This window comes from Ovis aries, chromosome 2, assembly GCF_016772045.2.
Source record: "Ovis aries strain OAR_USU_Benz2616 breed Rambouillet chromosome 2, ARS-UI_Ramb_v3.0, whole genome shotgun sequence".
In the NCBI taxonomy this organism is placed as follows: Eukaryota; Metazoa; Chordata; class Mammalia; order Artiodactyla; family Bovidae; genus Ovis; species Ovis aries.
Window position 1 is genome coordinate 204,680,782 of NC_056055.1, and position 25,025 is coordinate 204,705,806.

The 25,025-nt window shown below is 36.9% G+C and overlaps 1 protein-coding gene across 1 annotated transcript in view; it reads left to right on the forward strand.

Annotated features, from left to right (window-relative positions):
* The window catches only part of BMPR2 (bone morphogenetic protein receptor type 2), a 145,353-nt gene that overhangs the window by 25,662 nt on the left and 94,666 nt on the right, over positions 1-25,025 (forward strand).

Consider the following 25,025-nt stretch of genomic DNA (forward strand, 5'->3'; position numbering starts at 1 on the left):
AACATTCAGAAAACTAAGATCATGGCATCTGGTCCCATTACTTCATGACAAATAGATGGGGAAACAGTGGCAATAGTAGCTGACATTATTTTTCTGGGCTCCATAATCACTGCAGATGGTGATTGCAGCCATGAAATTAAAAGACGCTTACTCCTTGGAAGGAAAGTTATGACCAACCTAGATAGCGTATTAAAAAGTAGAAACATTCCTTTGCCAACAAAGGTCCATCTAGTCAAGGCTATGGTTTTTCCAGTGGTCATGTATGGATGTGAGAGTTGGTCTATAAAGAAAGCTGAGCCCTGAAGAATTGATGCTTTTGAACTGTGGTGTTGGAGAAGACTTGAGAGTCCATTGGACTGCAAGGAGATCCAGCCAGTCCATCCTGAAGGAGATCAGTCCTGGGTGTTCATTGGAAGGACTGATGCTGAAGCTGAAACTCCAATACTTTGGCCAACTCATGCGAAGAGCTGACTCATTGGGAAAGATCCTGATGCTGGGAAAGATTGAGGGTAGGAGGAGAAGGGGATGACAGAGGATGAGATGGCTGGATGGCATCACTGACTCAATGGACATGGGTTTGGGTGGACTCCGGGAGTTGGTGATGGACAGGGAAGCCTGGCGTGGTGCAATTCATGGGGTCGCAAAGAGTTGGACATGACTGAGCAACTGAACTGAACTGAACTGAGGCGTGTATCATTTGGATCTTTAGTCCATTTTGAGTTTATTTTTGTATATGGTATTAGAGACTGTTCTAATTTCATTCTTCTTCATATAGCTGTCCAGTTTTTCCAGCACCTTCTATTGAAGAAACTTTTTTCTGTCGTATATTTTTACCTCCTTCATCATAGATTAATTGGCCATAAGTGCATAGGTTTATTTATGGGCTGTCTATCCTGTTTCATTGATCTCTGTGTCTGTTTTTGTGCTAGTACCATACTGCTTTCATTATTGTAGCTTTGTAGTATAATGTGAAGTCAGGGAGTATGACTCTTTCTCAAGATTGAGTTTTTCTCTTTTGAACCTAGTTCTACTACAAAAATAGTATTTATGTTAAAGGTGGGATTTAATTTAAATCCTCTATAAAAGTATGTTCTTATTCATAACCTTCATACATAATATTTTATTTATTTATTTGGCTGCGCTAAGTCTTTGTTGCTGTCTGCAGGTTCCAGAGCATATGTGCTCAGTAGTAGTGGCTTAGAGGCTTAGTTGCCCTGTAGCATGTGGGGTCTTAGTTCCCTGAACAGGGATTGAACCTGCATCCCCTGCTTTGAAAGGGGGATTCTTAACCAGGAAAGTCCTAGTACATAATATTTACAACTAAGATGGAGAAGACAGGTAAAGTGATTGAAAGTAAATCTTTATCAGGAGTGATCTTATGTATTTAAAATTTATCTTTACCAAGGAAGTTAATATTGGAAGAAATAGTCATCACTTAAAACTGAATATTCATTGGAAGAACTGAACTGAAGCTCCAATACTTTGGCCACCTGATGAGAAGAGCTAAATTATTGAAAAAGACCCTGATGCTCGGAAAGATTGAAGGCAAGAGGAGAAGGGGATGAAGCAACAGTTAGAACTGCACATAGAACAATGGACTGGTTCAAAATTGGGAAAAGAGCACGTCAAGGCTGTATATTGTCACCGAGCTTATTTACTTATATGCAGAGTACATCATATGGAATGCCAGGCTGGATGAATCACAGGCTGGAATCAGGATTGCCAGGAGAAATATTAAAAATGTCAGATAGGCAGATGATACCATCCTGATGGCAGAAAGTAAGGAGGAACTGAAGGGCTTTTTGATGAGGTTAAGAGAGGAGAGTGAAGAAGCTGACTTTAAAAATCACCATTCAAAAAACTAAAATCATGGCATCTGGTCCCATTACTTCATGGCAAATATTTGGGGAAGGAGTGGAAACTGTGTCAGGTTTTATTTTCTTGGTCTCCAAAATCACTGTGGATGGTGATTGCAACCATGAAATTAAGAGACACTCCTTGGAAAGAAAGCTATGACAAACCTAGACAGCATATTAAAAAGTAGAAACATAATTTTTCCAATCAAGGTCTGTCTGTTCAAAGCTATGGTTTTTCCAGTGGTCATGTATGGATGTGAGAGTTGGATCATAAAGAAAGCTGAGCGCCAAAGAATCGATGCTTTTGAACTGTGGTGTTGGAGAAGACTTGAGAGTCCCTTGGACTGCACGGAAATGAAAGCAGTCAGTTTTAAAGGTAATCAATCCTGAATATTCATTGGAAGGATTGTTGCTGAAACTCCAATATTTGGGCTACCTGATGCCTAGAGCTGGACTCACTGGAAAAGATCCTGATGCTGGGAAAGAGTGAAGGCAAAAGGAGAAGGGGGTGCCAGAGATTGACATGGTTAGATAGCACCGTTGACTCAAGGGACATGAATTTGAACAAACTGGGAGATGGTGGAGGGCCAGAGGAGCCTGATTTGCTACAGTCCATTGGGTTGCAAAGAGTTGGACACGACTTTGCGATTGAACTACAAATTGGTGTCTGAGATAATTTCTGTCCTTGAGATTTGAAATGGTTGTTCACGAGAAAAAAAAAGCCACACACACAAATACATAGACACAAATATTTTGAAGTAAAAATCAAATTATATAGGTTCAAAACAAATTCTTTGTTCAGTTTTTTGACTGTGCCTTGAGGCTTGTTGGATCCCAGTTCCCTGACCAGGGATTGAATCTGGACCCTCTTCAGTAAAGCTCGGAATCCTCACCACTGGGTCACTAGGGAATTCTCAGTTTATTTTGTTGGGTGGAGAGAGGCACAGGAAAACTCTCCTGTCTTGGCCTGACATCAAAGAATAGAAGATAAGCGATAAACTCTCAAGCGTAGGTTTAAACAAGTCTATGTTAAGATCCTTGAACTGTGAAATTCTTTTTCTAAGAATCCTATTAAAGATGATTTAAATTCCGTCAGTTTAAAAAATGAAAAAAACAAAAACAAAAACCCAAACAGATCCAGAGAGGTTAAGTGGCTAACCCTGTGTCACACAGCTGATTAGTATCACAGGTGTCATTAGAACTCATGTACATGACTCCAGTGCTTTATTCACCTATCTTAAAAAGTAATAATAGCTATGTCTTGACTTCTATAGTACTTAATAAAGTTAAAAATAAAAGCCCTTAACATTTTAAGTAAGTCCTTAGATCATAAATTAAATTACCTCTTTCGTTTATTGATTTTCATTTAAAACAACCTTTCCCCACAACCACTTTTCCCAAACATCTAAGATGGCCACACTGAACAAGGGGTTGAAGGGAAAGAAATTTGATTGAAGTAACAACTGTATTGGGAACCATTTAGTAATTGTTGCTTTTCTTTTGTAAGTAAACTATTTATTAAGTATGCTTATTGATGTATAACATAAATGGGAAAAAGCACACAGATCCTAAATATACAGCTCAGTGAATTTTCATAAAGTGAACACATCAATTAATCATCATTTTTAAAATAGTCTTTAGAAAGTGTTAAGCAGTTATAAAATTTACTATCTTAAGCATTTTGAAGTGTACAGTTCACGTGTATTAAATATATTCAGAATATTGTACAGCCATCGCCACCATCCGTTTCCATAACTGTTTACTTCTGGTGAAACTGAAACCAACTGAATCTGCATTCTGTTCTCATTAAATGGTAACTCCCCTCTCCCTAGTCCTAGGCAACCACCATTTTACTTTCTGTCTCTGTGATTTTGACAACTCTCAGTACTTTATACAAATGAAATCATACACTGTCTTTTTGTGACTGGTTTATTTCACTTAGCATAATATCCTCAAGATTTTTCTATGTTGCAGCATATATGAGAATTTCTTTCTTTTTTAAGGTGTGAAGTAATTTTTTAGATCCTGAAAATAATATATAAATCTCAGAGTTGTTAGTCTTATTTGCCATCTGCCTTCCCTGTATTCCAGAAGAGTAGTACTTTGTTTGCATCTTACTTCAGGAGGGCACAGAAGTTCCATTTAGAAACTTGGCCTGATGCCTGTCTGTTTGGTTCAGTAATTACTAGTGGTGAGATGCTACCACGGTTTATATGTTTGACTTTTGACTTGACTTCAGATTTGAAGACCGTATTCTACCCCATGCTCACTGTATGCGCGATACCTAGATGAAGAGAGCTACAGAGTTCTTTAGAAGATGCCAGACTCCTTCCAAGTTCTAAGCAAAATGCATTTCAGGTGTAATCAATCATTTGCCATATCCTTGCTATTTTGAACTCTTTTGCAACTTGCTGTTTGTCCATCTAAACTTCTTTGTTCAGTGAAAGCTATTGCATTTTCAGTTGCCACCAAGCCAGTCCTTTTTATTGTCTCATAATCTATTAACTACTGTAGTTTGAAATGTTGCTTAAAACTATCCATATGTATCCTGCTCTGTAACAGTAATACCCTCCAGTATGCCTTTATTCTTGAGCCTTAATATGCACTGATTCCTTGATTACTCACCTGACATAGAGTGTTTGTTTCTGGACTAAAGAGTCTCACTGCACTGGTGGAGGGACTGCTCTTGTAGGTCTAGCTATTAATGATGTTGTTGGCAGTAACATTTTTTTAAGTTTTTTATTTTGTGACTTAAAAACTTGCAGGAATAATACAAAGAATTCCTGTATGTATTGGGAGGAATTCTTGCTTCCCCAATTTTACTACATTTGCTTTATTCTTTTCTCTGTTCATATTCTCTCTTTCTGAAATACTTGAGAATAACTGTAGACATGATGCTCAGATACCCCGAAATATGTCAAGGTATTTCCTAAAAAATGAAGACATTTTCTTATATAAGGACAATACAGTTTAACCAAGTCAGGAAGTTAACATTGGTACAATCAGTTTAGTTCAGTTGCTCAGTCGTGTCCGACTCTCTGCGACCCCATGGACTGCAGCACGCCAGGCTTCCCTGTCCATCACCAACTCTTGGAGCTTGCTTAGACTCACGTCCGTTGAGTCGGTGATGCCATCCAGCCATCTCATCCTCTGTCGTCCCCTTCTCCTCTTGCCTTCAGTCTTTCCCAGTATCAGGGTCTTTTCCAATGAGTCAACTCTTCGCTTGAGGTGGCCAAAGTATTGGAGTTTCAGCTTCAGCATCAGTCCTTCAATGAACATCTGGGACTGATCTCCTTTAGGATGGACTGGTTAGATCTCCTTGCAGTCCAAGGGATTCTCAAGAACCTTCTCCAGCACCACAGTTAAAAAGAGTCAATTCTTTGGCTCTCAGCTTTGTTTATAGTCCAGCTCTTACATCCACACATGACTACTGAAAAAAACCACAGCTTTGACTAGACACACTTTTGTTGGCAAAGTAATGTCTCTCCTTTTTAATATGCTGTCTAGGTTGGTCATAGCTTTTCTTCCAAGGAGCAAGCGTCTTTTAATTTCATGGCTGCGGTCACCACATGCAGTGATTTTGAAGCCCTCCCAAAATAAAGTCTGTCACTGTTTCCATTGTTTCCCCATCTCTTTGCCATGATGAAGTGATGGGACTGGATACAATAATCTTAGTTTTCTGAATGTTGAGTGTTAAGCCAAATTCTTCAGTCTTTTTCGCTTTCATCAGAGGCTCTTTAGTTCTTTGCTTTCTGCCATAAGGGTGGTGTCATCTGCCTATCTGAAGTTCTTGATATTTCTCCCAGCAGTCTTCCAGCTTGTGCTTCATCCAGCCCAGCATTTTGCATGAGTACTCTGCATATAAGTTAAATAAGCAGGGTAGCAATATGCAGCCTTGACGTACTTCTTTTCCTGTTTGGAACCAATCTGTTGTTCTGTGTCCAGTTCTAACTGTTGCTTCTTGACCTGCATACAGATTTCTCAGGAGGCAGGTCAGGTGATCTGGTATTCCCATCTCTTTAAGAATTTCCCACAGTTTGTTGTGATCCACACAATCAGCTTTCATTCCAATCCCAAAGAAAGGCAATGCCAAAGGATGTTCAGACTGCTGCACAGTTGCACTCAATCTCACGAGGGCAAAGTAATGCTTAAAATTTTCGAGTCCAGGTTTCTATAGTATGTGAACCGTGAACTTCCAGATGTTCAAGCTGAATTTAGAAAAGGCAGAGGAATCAGAGATCAAATTGGTACAATACCACTTTCTAATACTGAGACCTTCAAATATCATTAATTGTTTTAATAATGTCCATTTAACCAAAGAAAAATTTCTTCTGGTCCAGGAGGCAGATCCAAGATCATGCATTACATTTAGTTGTTAACGTGTGCTTATACTCTATAATCTGTGACAGTTCCTTAGTCTTTGTCTTTTATGACCTTGACAGTTTTGAAGAATACAGGTCATTTTACAGAATATCCCTCAGTTTGAATTTAGCTGGTGTTTTTTTCATAATTACAGTTGGGTTATGGATTTTTAGCAGAAACTCTAAATAATTTGGGTTCTGCCATTCCAGCCCATCCTATTGGGGGTATATGATGTCAGTTTTCCTCGCTACTGTGAACGTTAACTTTTATCACTCGTTAAGGCGATAACCTGCCAGAGAAAGTTAGTATTTCCCTATTTGTAATTAAAAAGCAACTTGTGAAGAGATATTGGGGACTTTGTGAATGGACTTTTCCTCAACAGACTAGTTTTATCATTCATTGATGATTCTTGAGAATTAGTGATATTTTCCTAAACCTAATATTTTTTCTACATTTATTAATTGTCATTCTACCATAAGGAAGAACTTTCTTTTATTTGTTTTATTCATTTGTTTATGTCAATGTGAATGATGGGTTTTTCGTTTAGTCAGTGGATTTTGTTATGCGTTTCTAAAGTGATGGAAGAGAGACCTGCTTTTTAGGTTCTAATTAAATATGTGTGATGTTCACTTAAGTCTGTTAAGCCTCAGTTCCTAAGGTGTTATAATGATTTAATGCAATGAAAGATGTGAAAATGCTAGTCAAATGTTAATTATTATAGGTTTACATTCTCTTATGAAATTTTCAAATTAAAACTGTTTTGTTAGCTTGTAGCATAATCATTTGGTGGCAAAATAAATTTGAAAACTATAAAGATATTTCTATAGATAGATTTAATTACTGGAAACTTCCTCAGACTCTGCTGGGAATGTTGTAAACTGTGGCATATACACATGATATCGATACTTTGTAAAACCTGGAAAAGTTCAAAATGTAAATCACATTTGGTTATAAAGGTTTCATATAAAGGCTTGAGGACCTGTTGTACCAGAGAGGTTCTATTTATTTGTGAGTATACATTGATACTACCCAACTAATCTAGTTGGAAAAATTGATGCTAATAGTTACAGTAGAAGTAACCAAGACTATCACACAGTTAGAGTAGTCTTTTAAGCTTTGGGTAAAAAGCAAAGAATAAGGAGAAAATGCAACAGTGTCTTTGCTATAAGGTATTTTCTTGTCCTGTTTTAAATACAACTAGGGAATCAGATTCCCTTGTGATTTTTTTCCATTCTTACTGCTGAGCTGGTTGCTCTTCCTAATGTATTCTTAGTGCTCTTTCTCCTTTCTGCCTACTTCAGATCAGTTCAGTTCAGTCACTCAGTCGTGTCTGACTCTTTGTGACCCCATGAATCACAGCACGCCAGGCCTCCCTATCCATCACCAACTCCTGAATTCACTCAAAACTCATGTCCATCAAGTCCGTGATGCCATCCAGCCATCTCATCCTCTGTCATCCCCTTCTCCTCCTGCCCGCAGTGCCTCCCAGCATCAGAGTCTTTTCCAATAAGTCAACTCTTTGCATGAGGTAGGCCCAGTTTTAGCATCATTCCTTCCAAAGAACACGCCAGGACTGATCTCCTTTAGAATGGAGGTTGGATCTCCTTGCAGTCCAAGGGACTCTTAAGAGTCTTCTCCAACACCACAGTTCAAAACTGTCAATTCTTTGGCGCTCAGCTTTCTTCACAGTCCAACTCTCACATCCATACATGACTGACTACTGGAAAAACCATAGCCTTGACTAGATGGACCTTTGTTGACAAAGTAGTATCTTTGCTTTTGAATATGCTATCTAGGTTGGTCATAACTTTCCTTCCAAGGAGTAAGCATCTTTTAATTTCATGGCTGCAATCACCATCTGCAGTGATTTTGGAGCCCAAAAACATAGTCTGACACTGTTTCCCCATCTAGCTCCCATGAAGTGATGGGACCAGATGCTGTGATCTCCGTTTTTTGAATGTTGAGCTTTAAGCCAACTTTTTCACTCTCCTCTTTCACTTTCATCAAGAGGCTTTTTAGTTCCTCTTCACTTTCTGCCATAAAGATGGTGTCATCTGAGTATCTGAGGTTATTGATATTTCTCCCGGCAAACTTGATTGCAGCTTGTGCTTCTTCCAGCCCAGCGTTTCTTATGGTGTACTCTGCATATAAGTGAAATAAGCAGGGTGACAATATACAGCCTTGACGTACTCCTTTTCCTATTTGGAACCAGTCTGTTGTTCCATGTCCAGTTCTAACTGTTGCTTTCTGACCTGCATACAGATTTCTCAAGAGGCAGGTCAGGTGATCTGTATTCCCATCTCTTTCAGAATTTTCCACAGTTTCTTGTGATCCACACAGTCAAAGGCTTTGACATAGTCAATAAAGCAGAAATAGATGTTTTTCTGGAACTCTCTTGCTTTTTCCATGATCCAGCGGATGTTGGCAATTTGATCTTTGGTTCCTCTGCCTTTTCTAAAACCAGCTTGAACACCTGGAAGTTTACGGTTCATATACTGCTCAAGCGTGGCTTGGAGAATTTTGAGCATTACTTTACTAGAGTGTGAGATGAGTGTAATTGTGCGGTAGTTTGAGCATTCTTTGGCATTGCCTTTCTTTGGGATTGAAATGAAAAGTGACCTTTTCCATTCCTGTGGCCACTGCTGAGTTTTCCAAACTTGCTGGCATATTGAGTGGAGCACTTTCACAGCATCATCTTTCAGGATTTGAAATAGCTCCACTGGAATTCCATCACCTCCACTAGCTTTGTTCGTGGTGATGCTTTCTAAGGCCCACTTGACTTCACATTCCAGGATGTCTGGCTCTAGGTGAGTGATCACACCATCATGATTATCTGGGTCATGAAGATCTTTTTTGTACCGTTCTTCTGTGTATTCTTGCCACCTCTTTAATATCTTCTGCTTCTGTTAGGTCCATACCATTTCTGTCCTTTATCGAGGCTTTCTTTGCATGAAATGTTCCCTTGGTATCTCTAATTTCCTTGAAGAGATCTCTAGTCTTTCCCATTCTATTGTTTTGCTCTATTTCTTTGCATTGATCGCTGAGGAAGGCTTTCTTATCTCTCCTTGCTATTCTTTGGAACTCTGCATTCAGCTGCTTATATGTTTCCTTTTCTCCTTTGCTTTTCACTTCTGTTTTCACAGCTATTTGTAAGGCCTCCCCAGACAGCCATTTTGCTTTTTTGCATTTCTTTTTCATGGGGATTGTCTTGATCCCTATCTCCTGTACAATGGCACGAACCTCTGTCCATAGTTCATCAGGCACCCTATCTATCAGATCTAGTCCCTTGAATCTATTTCTCACTTCTGTTGAAAGGATGATTTAATTCAACTACAGAATAAAGAATATCCTGACATTCCTCAGCTACTCAGTGACTTTAGCTAGTGTTTAATATAGTATTCTGTGACTTCAGAATTAAATTCATATATGATACAAAGACAGATTTTACCTGTGCCTTGACTGAAAAGTAAGTTTTTTAGAGTACTATCGGGAAGTGGTCTTGCATCTTAGTAGAATATTATAATAGCAACATACTTTGTTGTATTTCTGTGGTTAATAAATGTAATGGTTTTACTCTATGTAATGAGAATTTTAAAATTTGTTTTTATTCCTACATGGTGACAATAGTTATGCCCAAGTCTCAAAAATAAATTAGCTGAATAGTACATAGTTTCAAATAGCTTAAAGTAGCTGAGAAAAGAAGAGAAGTGAAAGGCAAAGGAGAAAAGGAAAGATGCATCCATTTGAAGTCAGAGTTCCAGAGAATAGCAAGGAGAGAGATAAGAAAGTCTGCCTAAGTGATCAATGCAAAGAAACAGAGGGAAAGATTAGAGTGGGCAAGACTAGAAATATCTTCAAGAAAACTAGAGATACCAAAGGAACATTTCATGCAAAGATGGGCACCATAAAAGACAGAAGTGGTATGGACCTAACAGAAGTAGAGGATAAGAAGCGGTGGCAAGAATTCAGAGTAGAACTATACAAAAAAAGATCTTCATGACCCAGATAACCACGATGGTGTGATTTCTCATGTAGAATCAGACATCCTGGAGTGTGAAGTCAAGTGGGCCTTAGGAAGCATCACTATGAACAAAGCTTGTGGAGGTGATGGAATTCCAGCTGAGTTATTTCATATTCTAAAAGATGATGCTGTGAAAGTGCTGCAGTCAATATGCCAGCAAATTTGGAAAACTCAGCAATGGCCACAGGACTGGAAAAGGTCAGTTGTCATTTCCAATCCCAGAGAAAGGCATTGTCAAAGAATGTTCAGATTACCGCACAGTTGCACTCATCTCACACGCTATCAAAGTAATACTCAAAATTCTCCAAGCCAGGTTTCAACAGTATTTGAACCATGAGTTCCCAGATTTTCAAGCTGGATTTAAAGAGGTAATGGAACAGAGATCAAATTGCCAACATCTGTTGGATCATAGAAAAAGCAAGAGAATTCCAGAAAAACATCTGCTTCATTGATTACACTAAAGCCTTTGACTGTGTGGATCACAATAAACTGGAAAATTCTTTAAGAGACGGGAATACCAGACCACCTGATCTGCCTCCTGAAAAATCTGTATGCAGGTCAAGAAGCAACAGTTAGAACTGGATATGCAGCAAGAATTCGTTCACAATTGGAAAAGGAGTGCGTCAAGGCTGTATATTGTCACCCAGCTTATTTAACTTATATGAAGAGTATATCATGCGAAATGCTGGGCTGGATGAAGCACAGGCTCGAATCAAGACTGCCAGGAGAAATATCAGTAACTTCAGATATGCAGATGACACCACCCTTATGGGAAAAAGCAAAGAGCAACTGAAGAGTCTCTTGATGAAAGTGAAAGAGGTGAGTGAAAAGTTGGCTTTAAAGTCGACATTTGAAAAATTAAGATCATGGCATCTGGTCCCATCACTGTATGGCAAATAGATGGGGAAACAATGCAGACAGTGACAGACTTTATTTTGGGGGGGGCCTCCAAAATCACTGCAGATGGTGACTGCAGCCATGAAGTTAAAAGATGCTTGCTTCTTGGAAGGAAAGCTATGACCTACCTAGACCGCATATTAAAAAGCTTTGCTGACAAAGGTCTCTCTTGTCAAAGCTATGGTTTTTCCAGTAGTCTTGTATGGATGTGAGAGTTGGACCATAAAGAAAGCTGAGCTCCGAGAAATTGATGCTTTTGAGCTGTGATGTTGGATAAGACTCTTGAGAGGCCCTTGGACTGCAGCGAGATCCAACCAGTCAATCCTAAAAGAAATCAATTCTGAATATTCATTGGAAGGACTAATAATGAAGCTGAAGGTCCAATATTTTGGCCACCTGATGTGAAGAACTTACTCATTAGAAAAAGACCATGATACTGAGAAAGAGTGAAAACAGGAGAAGGCAGTGGCAGAGCATGAAATGATTGGATGGCATTACTGACTCGATGGACAGGAGTTTGAGCAAGCTCTGGGAGTTGATGATGTACAGGGAAGCCTGGCATGCTGCAGTCCATGGGGTCTCAAAGAGTCAGACACAACTGAGCAACTGAACATAACTGACATAGTGTCAAAAATCTTTAGCTTTATCACTAGAAATTCTCCATTATTAGTTACTACTTGTGAGACTTATTTCTGATCAGTTTTTTTGTGTTATTCGTGTAAATCAATTAAAACTTTTTCATATTTAAGTTAATTCTACTTCTTTATTCTCTAATTCTAATGCTGAATTTTAAAGTCTCTAAATTAAGCTTGATTTAGATAAAATAGTTTTAAATCATTAACTTAAGATAAAACTAGTTCAAAAGAATACAAGCCATAATGAAAAAATTGAAAGTTAAATGAAAGTGCATACAATGAAATGAACTTTTTATAATATTCTTATTATCTAAGCCAGGCAAATGTTGGCAGCTTTATTTCAGTTAGATGTCACTTGACCTGTTGAGTATACAGATGTCTGTTTGTTTAGCACCCACTCATCAGCAGTGAGTGAAGGGAAACTAGTGAAGATTGCCAGCAGTATCTCTCATCTCATCCCCCCCAACTGTGTAATCATAAAGTTGGATGGCATGTAGTGGCAGTACCTGAAAGGATGATGGTTCTAAAAGTGAGTTAGAGAGTTTTGTTTTTTTGTCAGTTGTAGATTTTTTTAAACTATAGTGGATGCAAATTTTTCTGATAGCTAGTACAGATAAAATGTACTAAGAATTTCAATGGAAAAGTATTCTGAAATGAGAAGAGATAGAAGTGATTTTGTTTTGTTAATTTTGAAGATATCTTTCAGTATGATCACATTTACTCCAAGTTTTGCATGCCAGTGAAAATAACTTCATCTTCTTTATTTTGAATAGGTTGCCAGTCCTTAGAATACATACGTATTTAGTCAGTGATTTCATTGGTAGAAGTCAGTAACATGATAAATCTTTATTATGTAACATTTCAGTTGATAGAAATGAGCAGAATTTTTTAGAGTTTTATTTTTTAAAGTCGAAAGATAAGCCAAATGTTAATCTTCAGCACATACAATGTCCAAAAATTGTTCAAGTGCTGGTTTAAGAAATCATGTAGGAGCAACCAAGGAGTCTCATATATATTAACCTAGCTTCTTAACAAACAAACATAGTTTAGTTTTTGTTGCTAAATGATTTCAAGACTATCTACATTTTACTTTTAGGATTGTTCTGTAATTATGATGCAGTAAAATGTTAGAAAATACAGTGGTTGCTTAAAATGAACATGCAGCAAAAAGAATTCAGGAATTTTTTTTTTTTGTAAAATTCTCTATCATTAGCACAATTCGGCTTGTGGTTCCTCTCATTTAGGGGAAGGCTGTAATGCCTAAAATTTGCCAGGACTTCATTTAGCTAGTGCTGATTATAGGCAGACATTTATTTGGTTGATTCCCCCAGCCTTCTCTGAGTCTCAAGAGGAGCAGGTGGTACAGGGAATGAGGTGGAAATGGGTGGTAGAAGAGACTTTTACACAGTAACTTATTGTGTAATTTATTGTATCAGATGGGTTTAGCAGACTTTTAGATTAAGTCTTTAAAGCTTTAAGTAAGGATCTCTGGAGAGTCTTTAAGACCCTTTCAGAGGATCTATGAGGTCAAACATTTTTACCATAGTTCTAGGGATGTTATTTGCTTTTTTCACTGTGTTGATAACTTGTACTGTAAAAGCAATTGAAAGTAAAACAGCTGGTTCCTTAGCACAACTCAAGGTGTTGACACCAGACTGTTCTAGCTTTCACTGTGATCTTCACTAAAAAAAAAAAAGTGAAACAGAACCACCCAGTTGACTTAATATCACTTACTTGAAGTTACAGAAATTAGTTTTATTAAATCTAGTCTTTAATTAAATAATTGCCTTTTTAATATTTTGTGTGGCAAAATGGGAAGCACAGGTATTTCTGTTGCATACCAAAGGATGATGATATATACTGGGATCCAGTTCTTCTAGAAGTAATGAATTGCTCTTATAAGCTAAAGGTTGTAGGAGTCTTGGAACATTATAAACCCTCAATCCAATGATTTTTCACTTAGGCCAATGATTCTTTCATTTTCACTGAAAGTCGATGAGGAAGCACAGGCTGGAATCAAGATTGCCAGGAGAAATATCAATAACCTCAGATATGCAGATGACACCACCCTATGGCAGAAAGTGAAGAAGAACTAAAGAGCCTCTTGATGAAAGTGAAAGAGGAGAGTGAAAAGGTTGGCTTAAATAGCTCAGCATTCAGAAAATGAAGATCATGGCATCCAGTCCCATCACTTCATGGCAAATAGATGGGGAAACAGGGGAAACAGTGGCTGAGGTTATTTTTCTGGGCTCCAAAATCACTGCAGATGGTGATTGCAGCCATGAAATTAAAAGATGCTTACTCCTTGGAAGGAAAGTTATGACCAACCTAGACAGCATATTGAAAAGCAGAGACATTACTTTGCCAACAAAGGTCCTTCTAGTCAAGGCTATGGTTTTTCCGTTGGTCTTGTATGGATGTGAGAGTTAACTGCTCTGTCGCTTCAGTCGTGTCTGACTCTGTGTGACCCCATAGATGGCAGCCCACCAGGCTCTGCCATCCCTGGGATTCTCCAGGCAAGAACACTGGAGTGGGTTGCCATTTCCTTCTCCAATGTATGAAAATGAAAAGTGAAAGTGAAGTAGTCATGTCCGACTCTTCGCTATCCCATGGACTGCAGCCTGCCAGGCTCCTCCGTCCTTGGGATTTTGCAGGCAAGAGTACTGGAGTGGGTTGCCATTGCCTTCTCCAAAAGAGGGCTGAGTGCTGAAGAATTGATACTTTTGAACTGTGGTGTTGGAGAGGACTCTTGAGAGTCCCTTGGACTTCAAGGAGATCCACCCAGACCATCCTAAAGGAGATGAGTCCTGAAAATTCATTGGAAAGATTGATGTTCAAGCTGAAACTCCAATACTTTGGCCATCTGATGCGAAGAACTGACTCATTTGAAAAGACCCTGATGCTGGGAAGGATTGAAGGCAGGAGGAGAAGGGGACGACAGAGGATGAGATGGTTAGATGGCATCACCGATTCAATGAACATGGATTTGGGTGAACTCCAGGAGTTGGTTATGGACAGGGAAGCCTCGTGTGCTGCGGTTCATGGGGTCGCAAAGAGTCAAACATGACTGAGCAACTGAACTGGCTGATACATGTAAGAATCTGATGAAATCTGTGGATCCTCTTTTATCACATGACCCACACATATGTACTCAAACACTTACAGGGTCACATAAGCACACTGTCACTCAAAGTTGTGAACAATTTAGGAGCTTGTGATTGGTCTCCTAGAGCACATTCATGGATTTCTAGTTAAAATTCTGTTATGGGTTCAGTTTTGTCCCTTACAAATTTATGCATTGAAGTCCTAACCTCCTTTACTTAAGAGCATGCCTTTATTTGGAAATAAGGTTAATGCTGGTGTAATTAGTTAAGATGAGGCCATACTAGAATAAGGCCAAACTGTAATCCAGTATGATTTGTGTCTTTATAAAAAGGGAAAATTTGGACACAGACGTGCGTATGGGGGAGTACCACGTGAAGATTAAGGTAGAGATTTGTAAGCCAAGGAATTACTAATGATTGTCAGGAAATTACCAGAAGTTAAGAAAAGCGGAACCGATTTTCCCCTAATAGTCTTCAGAAGGAACCAAACCTGCTGATGTCTTGATTTCAAATTTCTGCTTTCTATAACTGAGAAGACGATAAATTTTCTGTTGGGTAAGGCACCAGGTTTGTGGTACTTTTGTTTCAATGGACCTAGCAAATCAATTTAGATCTCTTTGCCAGGATTAAAGTTTCATACCACCTTTTGAACACTGGCCAGAGTAATTTCCATGGGGAACTATGCTTTAGCTTTGGGATATCTTAAACTATACTTGCTTGATACTTTTTCAGTGTCAGAAAATTCAAAACTTTTTTCTGCTTATAGAAAATTAAAAGAATATAAAATAGTGATTCAGTTTGATTTAGCAATCTGTTTTCAATTAATTCACTACAGTGTATCGGGCAGAAAAAAACTTAAGATCCAAATGGTCTAGATTGCCATTCTACTGTGTGAACTTGTTAAGTCATTTAACTTTTCTAGACTTTGTTCTTTTAAAATGAGAAGTTGAAGTTGAGATAGGTATGACTCCTATCTGACTTGATGACTTATTTATAATGATAGTATTTTAACTTTAAAATTGACCTAATTTAAAAAATAAAAAACTAAAATTAAATAAAAAAATAAATAAAATTGACCTAGTATGTTTTAATATTTTGTTATTGTATAGTTAGGCATGTGCTTCATGGAGTTGCTTATAGGATTATGTTTTGTAGAATGTGACTTGGTTAAAATTTTTACTCTTAAGAAGTATTATAATAGATAGAAAAAGACTATTATAATTCAGGCTGTGTCAAAGGCTGTCACCTTCCCTCCAGAGCTATCTTTTATCATGTCAGACTGTGTCTGAATACTTAACTCGATTTAGAGCATTGGTTCCCAGCTTTTTCTTATACCATAAATTGAACACTAATGAAGTTTGTGTTCCTGAAGCCTAAAGAGAAAATCAGATATGGTAGTTAGTACTGTTTAACTGTTAAGCAGCTTCCTCTGCTATCATGCTATTATTCATTCATTAGAAGTCCAAACATGGAAAGGTTGAGGGCACTACATAATTTGTGGGACCAAGGGCAAAGTGAAAGTTTGGGTCCCTTTGTTCAAAAAGAATGAAAAAAAAGCTGCTAAAGGTAGTAAAATACATAGTTTTTTCTTCCATGTCTTTCCTTTGAGTTGCCATAGGGTTTTAAAATTTTTCATTTAATCTCATTTTAAGGAAATAAAAATGAAAAATTTAAATTGTTATATATTTTACCATTCATTTTTAATATTTGCACGATGCCCATTTAAATGAAAATAAAAGAGTATTTATCTTATTTGTGGAATCACTTAAATTATACAATTATATTTTATAACTTGTTCTTGCATGTGTAGTTTTTACCAAAACAGTAGAAACACAAAACTAACTCAGCTGTTTTTATTTCTTGATACAATGCATATTGGCTTACTGATGAATAAGGAAGGCCTAAGAGAAAATAGAAATTACGGGTTGTCCTGTCTTTGCCTTTCCTTCTTTGTCATCATATTCTGCGTTAATGGTTGCCTAAAATGGACAACTAACAGGAGTAAAAGAGGATATGATAGTGCTCTTTGGTTGTTCATGTTTCATAGAACACCATCGCCTTCTGAGTTCCAAGCAAACTGTGTCCTCTTGGGGGTCTCTTGTGGCCTCTTGAGCGCCCTCTTCTCCAAATAATTGTTAGAGTAGTCTTTGTGCTCTGCGGCTGGGGAAGAAACTTTTATTTTTCTGAGGATCTTTGCTAGTCCTTTTTGATAGATCATTGTCAGAAGGACCCCAGGTTGTAACCAGTGAGTTAAGGAAATTGATATTAACCTTGTGCATAGAATTAAATTGTTTAATAGGAAGAACCAGAATACAAGTCTTATTTTTCTGTTTTCTGGGACATGAACATAGTTTCATGAGTGTGGAATATGTTTGTCAAATTAAAATTTTTCTCTACATGCAGTTAATTAATCCATTATAATTTGAACCTGATTTTAATGGAAACCAAACCAAATTGAACATCAATGAGTAAGTCAATCTCTGTGCCAGAGATAAGGAGACTTTTTGGGTCATGGTGTCTTACAAATTTGAAGTTAGACATGGTATTAGAGGCTGTGACTTTGTAATTCAACTGTTTCATCTTATCACCAGTGTGTGCTGATTCCTACACAGGGGCAGCAACAGTGTTCTAATAAACTTACAGCTATGGTGATGCTGTAATTGGTATTGGTAGTGGTTGAGGTCTGGGCTAGTCTATCTGAGCGGGTCCTGTGCAGACACCATTCTCCATGCTTATATTTGTTCTGCCCATTTGTGGCACCTTGCGATTGTAAATATTGGTGTGATCCATCTAGTTCAGGTACTTCTCCTTAATATTACTGTGTTCACATTGTATTCTGCATATATGTTATACCTAGGAGTTACACAGCTAATGTTTTGAAGAGTCTGGGGAGGGAGTGGCACCATGCAGCGCTGCTTGTGGGCTCTCAGTTCCCTAACTAGGGTTTGAGCCTGGGCCACGACAATGAAAACCCAGAATCCTAACCACTGGCCATCAGGGAACTCCCTTAAAGAGGTTTTTATTTAACTCAGAATTTCATAAGGAAAGTAGAATTCACTGAGGGAAAATAAATCTGTTATCTAAAAATAATGCATAACTCTTGACTGTAGTTAGCTGGCATGATGAATAAAATGCGAAAAGATGTAATGCCAGGTCTTGGTGTCCAGAAGTCTATGGATTGTGTTGTATAAAATACTTTCTAAAAAATGTTTTTTTAAAAGCTTTGTAATTTTACATTACAAAATAATTCCATATGTTCATTTTCTCGTAGAAATCATATATCTATGGGTGCTTCTTACTTCTAACTATCAAATATCCATCCATCTGCACTGATCAGTTAAATTGCTTCTCATAACAGATTAATCTTGACAAATTTTGTTGTTTGGTTTTTATTATCATTGGATATTAATTGTACTGGCACAGTGGTGTATGAAATCTAGGGAAGAAACAAATCAGTAATATAGGAGAGTTAGTGGGTCTTCCCAAAGCTTTCATTTAGTTAAATAAATAAATGTATGTGATGCACTTAGCACTGTGCATGGCACAGAGGATGTGGGCAGCAAGTGTTTTGAAAATAAATAAAAATTTAGATTCTTGTAAGCATTAGTATTAATTATATTAGGGACTCTAATCAGTCTCCTATCTTTTAGATTTGAAAGCAGGAAATAGGGCGTCGGACCTAAAAGGAAACAGGAAGTCTACCCATGTTTTTATTTCACATTCCACTTGAAGTATCTTGGAAACACAGGGTAAAGCATCAGACAATAGTTGTATATGGATTTTTTTTCTTTTTATCTATCATTTTATCTACTTTGTTTTATATTTTTATTTTAGAATATGGGGGATGGAGCATTCTGTGTCTGGATGCCTGGAATGTCTTGAATTGATTCATTAATATCAGGAACATTATGTTTTTTTTGTCAAGGAGATAAGTTTTCTTTCCTTTCCCATTCATTAGTCAAAGGAACAAAGTATTCTTAAATCCTCATGCAAGCAGGTATGTGATTCAAAAAACAAATCATTTAGATCATACAGGATGTGGAAAGAACTCAAAAAGATATGTAAGTAATAACCTAATTGTATTATAAATGAGTAATATATAATCATACTGAGGGGGATTAGGAAAAGAATAAGCTTAAGTTACTTTGAAAAACCATAAAGTTAAAGACAAAAAATATTATACCCAGATACTGTACTGTTAGTTTCTTTCCACTTTTAATGTATACTTGTATTGGACAAATAAGTAAAAATATTATCAGTACATCAGACATAATAAAGCTCTACCTGGGTGGGCATGTCATACTTTATATATTGTATCTGTACTGGAACACACTTACAAGTGTCTTTGTGCTGCCCCTGTATCATTTTAGGATGGCTTAAATTAAAGCTTTTGGAAAAACCGTGCTTTGATATGGTATCTGCACAGCAGGAGAGTAATCTTCCCAGTATAAGATATTAAATGATATCTTTTTGGTGTTGGTTCTCATAAATCTTGGTGTCCCTCCAGTATGTTACTGATTTTACAGTTTGTAGCACTGTTTGGTATGAGAGTCATTGTAGATACTGAATTCTGAGTTTACTTCATTTTCTGGTTTATCCTTGTTTACACAGGCTTTTTTTCAGTTTGACTTGAAGTCTTAGGTTGAGGCTGAGGCTATCACATGTTGCAAACAGGATAGTATTGTAGGGAAGAAAAAGCCATTTTCTCTACCTTTTGTGTTCTTGACTAGGGCTCTGTTACTAAAGACCGATTAACAGCAGAAAAGCATACACATTTATTATTTTTAAAAATTAAAAAAATGTATTTGGTGTTATACATGACATAGGAGCTTTCATAAGGAAATGAAGACCCCAAGAAGCAGATAAGCCTGGGCATTCTTTTTTTTCAAAGATGTTTTCTAGGTTTTTTTTTTAATTTTAATTTTTAAAAATTATTAAAATATAACACATTTACAGGATACCTGGAAGATAAGGAACAAAGTTACATATAGTTTCACTTTATATTACAATTTTTTTAAGTAGATAAATTAAGATTTTTAGTTGGAGTTTCAGTATCAAATTCTCAAAAATTAATAGAATGAATATATAGAGAAGTAGAAGAGCTTGAGCAGTCTTACACTAGGTTTGATGAGGCATGGGGAATTGTGAGAAATGTGATAGGACGATGGGATATGAGCTATGAAGGTAGTAAACTAGGGGGAAACAGAGTAAGACCTGTTCCTTTGTCCCTCTGGCTTTGAGTCAAGGATGCTCTTTTTTTCCTCCAAGTATAGGGGTGCCATCTCTCATCTAGAGGTTTTTTGACCTGCTTCAGAAGAGATGGGGGAGATCAGAAAGTCCTTCCTGCATCTGTTAGTCAGATTCCTTCAGCTTAATATATTCAGTATGCAAAGGTACCATATTTTAGAGTGGTGTTTTGAACCCCATCAGTATCACAAATACTCTTTATATTTATGATCAAGAACTTAGAACTCTACTCTTTTCTCTTTAGAGTACATGTCCAGAGATAGATCATTAGAGTATAGCTATTATTCCGTAATTTGTATATTATTAACTTAATGGTATATATACTAAAATTATCCTATGATATATTTCTGTCTACTATCTTTGTCTTTACATGACGTTTGTCAGAGCCTGCCTGGGTGTACAAATGATAGTTTTCTGAATATTCTCCATAGTGGGCCAATGTATTTTACACGTTAAAATGTGTTTTAAGTGTTTATGGAAATGAACTGCAGTGTACTTCAGGCTCCCCCGTTACTTATTAACCTCATTTTAAAATGGATAATTTCCAACAGTGCTACTGTCCTATTGGCTTTGTGCCAAATGGAATGGGTTTTCTGCCCTTATTTTATTTGGAGTCTTATAAAGAAAATATCCATTATATTTCTGAGGAGCTTTGCCAAGATCAACAATTATCACCTTGAATTTCGGTAGTATTTTATAGTATTCAAAGTGTTCTTGCATATTTCCTCATTTGCTAGAGGTTATATCAGTGCGTTTTCTATGGTGGGAATAGTAGTCCAGTCTGTCATCACTTATTAAGGTATGTTTTGTCATAGTTTTAAGATGTAACTTGTATGTATCACCAATAATTTACAGTAAAAATACAGGCAAGAAGTGTTCTGTAAATTTTATAATCAGGAGATAATAAATATTGAAGGAAAACTATACTTTATATAAGCACTAACCACACTATTTAAAATTTTTTTTCTCAAACTTACTTTTCTATGTTTCTACCTATGATGGATCCAGTGTCTTCAGTAATTACTCTTTCATGGGTAGTTCTAGGATTATGTAATTGAAGCATGAAGAAGACTTTTTTACATGTGTATTTATCATTTGCCTCTATGTAAGTATAGGACAGTTGATCCTCATTATTTGTAGTGATTTATTTACAGATTCATCTACTCATTAAAATTTGTAACCCTTCAAATGGATATTTGTGGCACTTTTGTGGTCACTTGTGGACATAGGCAGAACTGTGAAAAATTTGAGTCATCTGATGTGAATGTTCCCAGTTGAGGTCAGACAAGGCAATGCACTGCCTTGTTTCAGTTCTTAAATTATAAACAAATGCCCTTTCCGTGGTCTGTTTATTTGCCACATTTTCTCATTTTTGTTGATGATTTCACTGCTTAAAATGGCCTGCAGATGTAGTCCTGTGTTTGTCTGGTGTTCCTGAATGCAAGAAGACTTTTCTCCTTGTGGAGAAAATACTAGATAAACTTCATTCAGACATTAGTTGTAGTGCTGTTGGTTCGGTGTTAATGTAGCCACATTATATATTAAAAAAGTTTTAATATATATTAGATAAGGTTTCTTAAGCAGAGACATACAGACACTGAACAGTATTATATATTGTTTGGTTGATGAAAACGTTGTGACCAGAGGCTTTAGGAATCTAACCCTGTTTTTCCTCCAGTTCATTATTTGCTAATGCAGTATTTGCAGCAACTTTATAGAACATATAAGAATCAATTTTCTGTGTGTGCGTGTTATTATGATACCCGTGTTCTGTGTTATAAATTACATATATTATTAATGATATTACATATTTTATATATGTGTTATATATATTCTGCTCTCACCAAATCCTACAAAAGCATCCATACTCTTATGAATGAAAAAAATGTGTTTAGACACAATATAATAGCCAAAATTCATGATCTGGGTCCAAATTCTGTTTTCTTTTTAGATTCTTACTGTCTGCTTTGCCTAAGAAATATCATATAAAAAACTGATTGTTAGATTCCAGAAACAGTGAGTTTTCCCCTCACATCTTTCTATTTGATAATTAAATTGCCTTGATTTTTAAGGTAAAATTGAATATCATGTACTGTTTTGTTTTAAATTTCAAATACCTTTTTCTTTAGTGATTGATTTATTTAAATGAATATTCTAATTAGGACAATTAGAATTTTTCTAGGTAATTTTCGTTGATTCTCTTTTGGGCTTTTTAAGTACAGCCTAGAGTAGAAAATGGGAAATATTAGAGTTTCAGTTTCTGTAAGTAAGGTCTTACATATTTAGTGTATCTAATGTCTCCAGAAGAAAACAGTATCTTGTTGATTCCTAAGCTTTTCACTACTATCTGTTTTCCAAAAAGCACAGTGAGACAGTAGAAAACAATTTATTATATAAGTAAAAGGGAATGATATGCATTTCCTTCAAAAGGAATCAGAATATTTCTGTTAACAATGCTTACTTATCCCTTTTTTTTTTTCTCTCAGAGGTAGAATTGGTTAATTAATTGCCTAGTGCTGCTTATTGCTTACCATAAACAGAGGAATTAGGATATCTCTAAAATAAAAGACTAAGAAAAAATAAGACTTACCATAGACAATAATGGAAAGGTCTAATGTCTATTTGAGATACACATATCCTAAGAAATATTGAGCAATTGCAAAATTAAGCTTGAAGGTAGTATTTTTACTAAATATATAGCACAGTTAATGAAATTAATTTATACACAGACTTAGAAAATTTTATTGATTAGTCATACATATCCAGAAACTCCTTTCAAATATTGCTTCTAATTAAGTGTTCTGGGTTTAAGTTGGAGGATGGGACCTGCAGGACTTTCCGTGCAGTGGTAAAAGAATCTGCCTGCCAGTGCAAAAGACACAAGAGACTTGGGTTCAGTCCTTTGGTTAGGAAGATCCCATGGAAAAGGAAATTGCAACCCACTCCAGTGTTCTTCCCTGGCAGGCTACAGTCCAGAGGGTGGCAAAGAGTTGGACATAACTGAGTTGTGTGTGTACATACCCACCCACCCACACACAGACACACTCGGGGCCTGCTGACATTCCTGAATGTGCATTTGTAACCCTACATCCTGCCTGGAGTATGAAAACATTTATAGGAGAGTGAAAGAGTCTAATGACAATGTTTAGTTATTTTTTTAATATATGAGATCCAATATAGAAGAAAAAATTAGCATTTCATTTTTTAAAAAGTTGCGTTTTTCTTTTAAAATCAGGCAGTGGTATATTTACAGACATAGTTATGTATCACTGAAGGATTTCTCCCCCAGAATTTTAAGTCTGTGTAATTACTACTCTTAACACTTTCTATAGTATTTAGTAGTAAAATATTACCTTTAAGCAAATTTCTAAATGAGTTTTTAATACTGAAATGTGCTTAAGGGAGGGGAGTTTAGAAATTTAGAGGCAATAAGGGTGAGTATCACTAGAGTTCAGCCACAGAGAAGAAATGCCCCCTTTTTGCCACTCTCTCTCCCTAAGAAAAGAGACAGTTCCACTAAGTTACAGATGTTGGGAAAGCAGCAGTAGGAGCACCTGTTGATTTTTTGCATGTCGGGTGGTGTGAGGAGGAAAACTCAAGAATTTGAAAAGTGACTGTATAGTAAATAACATGTATTATCATTTTATTTTTTAAAAAATGTTTATTTATTTGACTGCACTGGGTCTTAGTTGAGGCATGTGGATCTTTAGTTGAGGCTTGTGAGATCTAGTTCCTTGACCTGGGATCTAACTCAGCCCTCTGCTGTTGGAGGCTTGGAGTCTTAGCCACTGGACAACCAGGGAAGTCTTAAGCTCACTTCAAAAAGCAGAAAATATCACTGTTAGTGAAGGTGTTTCTAACTTCATAGTTTGATATGTGACTTCTGTTCCAAAAACAGCATTGACAGGTATAATATTAGATGATAATACGCATAAGCTCAAAAACAAGTGTAACATCTCTGTGGAGTAGAAGAGAAAAGTGTTGTAAATAGCCAAGCTCTGGGACTGGAAGTTGGCTGTGATGAGTATGAAATAGGTTCCTTTAGGGTTAGTAGGTTCCAAAAGTGACCATGTGACAACATCAGAACTAGGCTTGTCTTGATCCCAGGTGTTCTCTCTTCTTGAAAGGAGGCAAAACAAGCAGCTTCTTTCTTCACAGTGTTAAAATTTTTTTGATTTTTTTCATTAACTGTGGACCTAAGGAGCACCAGAATGAAGACTCTCACCTTTATGGCCAGAACTTAGCCAGGGTCTCTGATCTGTGACTGGAAGTGCAGCATCCCCCTTATATTTGCAGGGTTGGAGTTTCAAAATGACATTATAGTTTTGGACTACGAGCAAAGTATAGATATCTGGGGGAAAATACCTGAAAGTCTCTTGGAGATGAAATGGTGAGAGTCAGTTGTGGGGGAGAGAGAGGACAGACAAGAAGTCTGAGGCTGCAAACTCAGATCTCAAAACATCCGAGGAATAAAACCTAAGACTGAGGAAGATCATTAGAAATGAACTAGAAGTGACACTTATATGTGGAAAAATAATCTATGTGTGAAAAAGCTTGAAGAAAATCTACCTTTTTGACTGTGGTCTGGAAAAGGATTTCTTTAAAAAGGTATAAAAAACAACAAAGGAAAATTAATAAATGTAATTGCATTAAATTAAAAATTCTAGGGAACTTCCCTGGAAGTCCATTGGTTAAGACTCTGCTTCCAATTCAGGGGGTGTCCCCTAGTCAGGGAACTAAGATCCCTCATGCCATATGGCATGGCCAAAAAACTAAAAACAAAAAAAATTCTGGGACTTCCCTAATTGTCCAATGGTTCAGAATCCACCTGTCACTGCAGGGGACATGGGTTCAGTTCCTGGTCCTGGAAGATCTCAAATGCCCACAAAACAAGAAAGTCTGT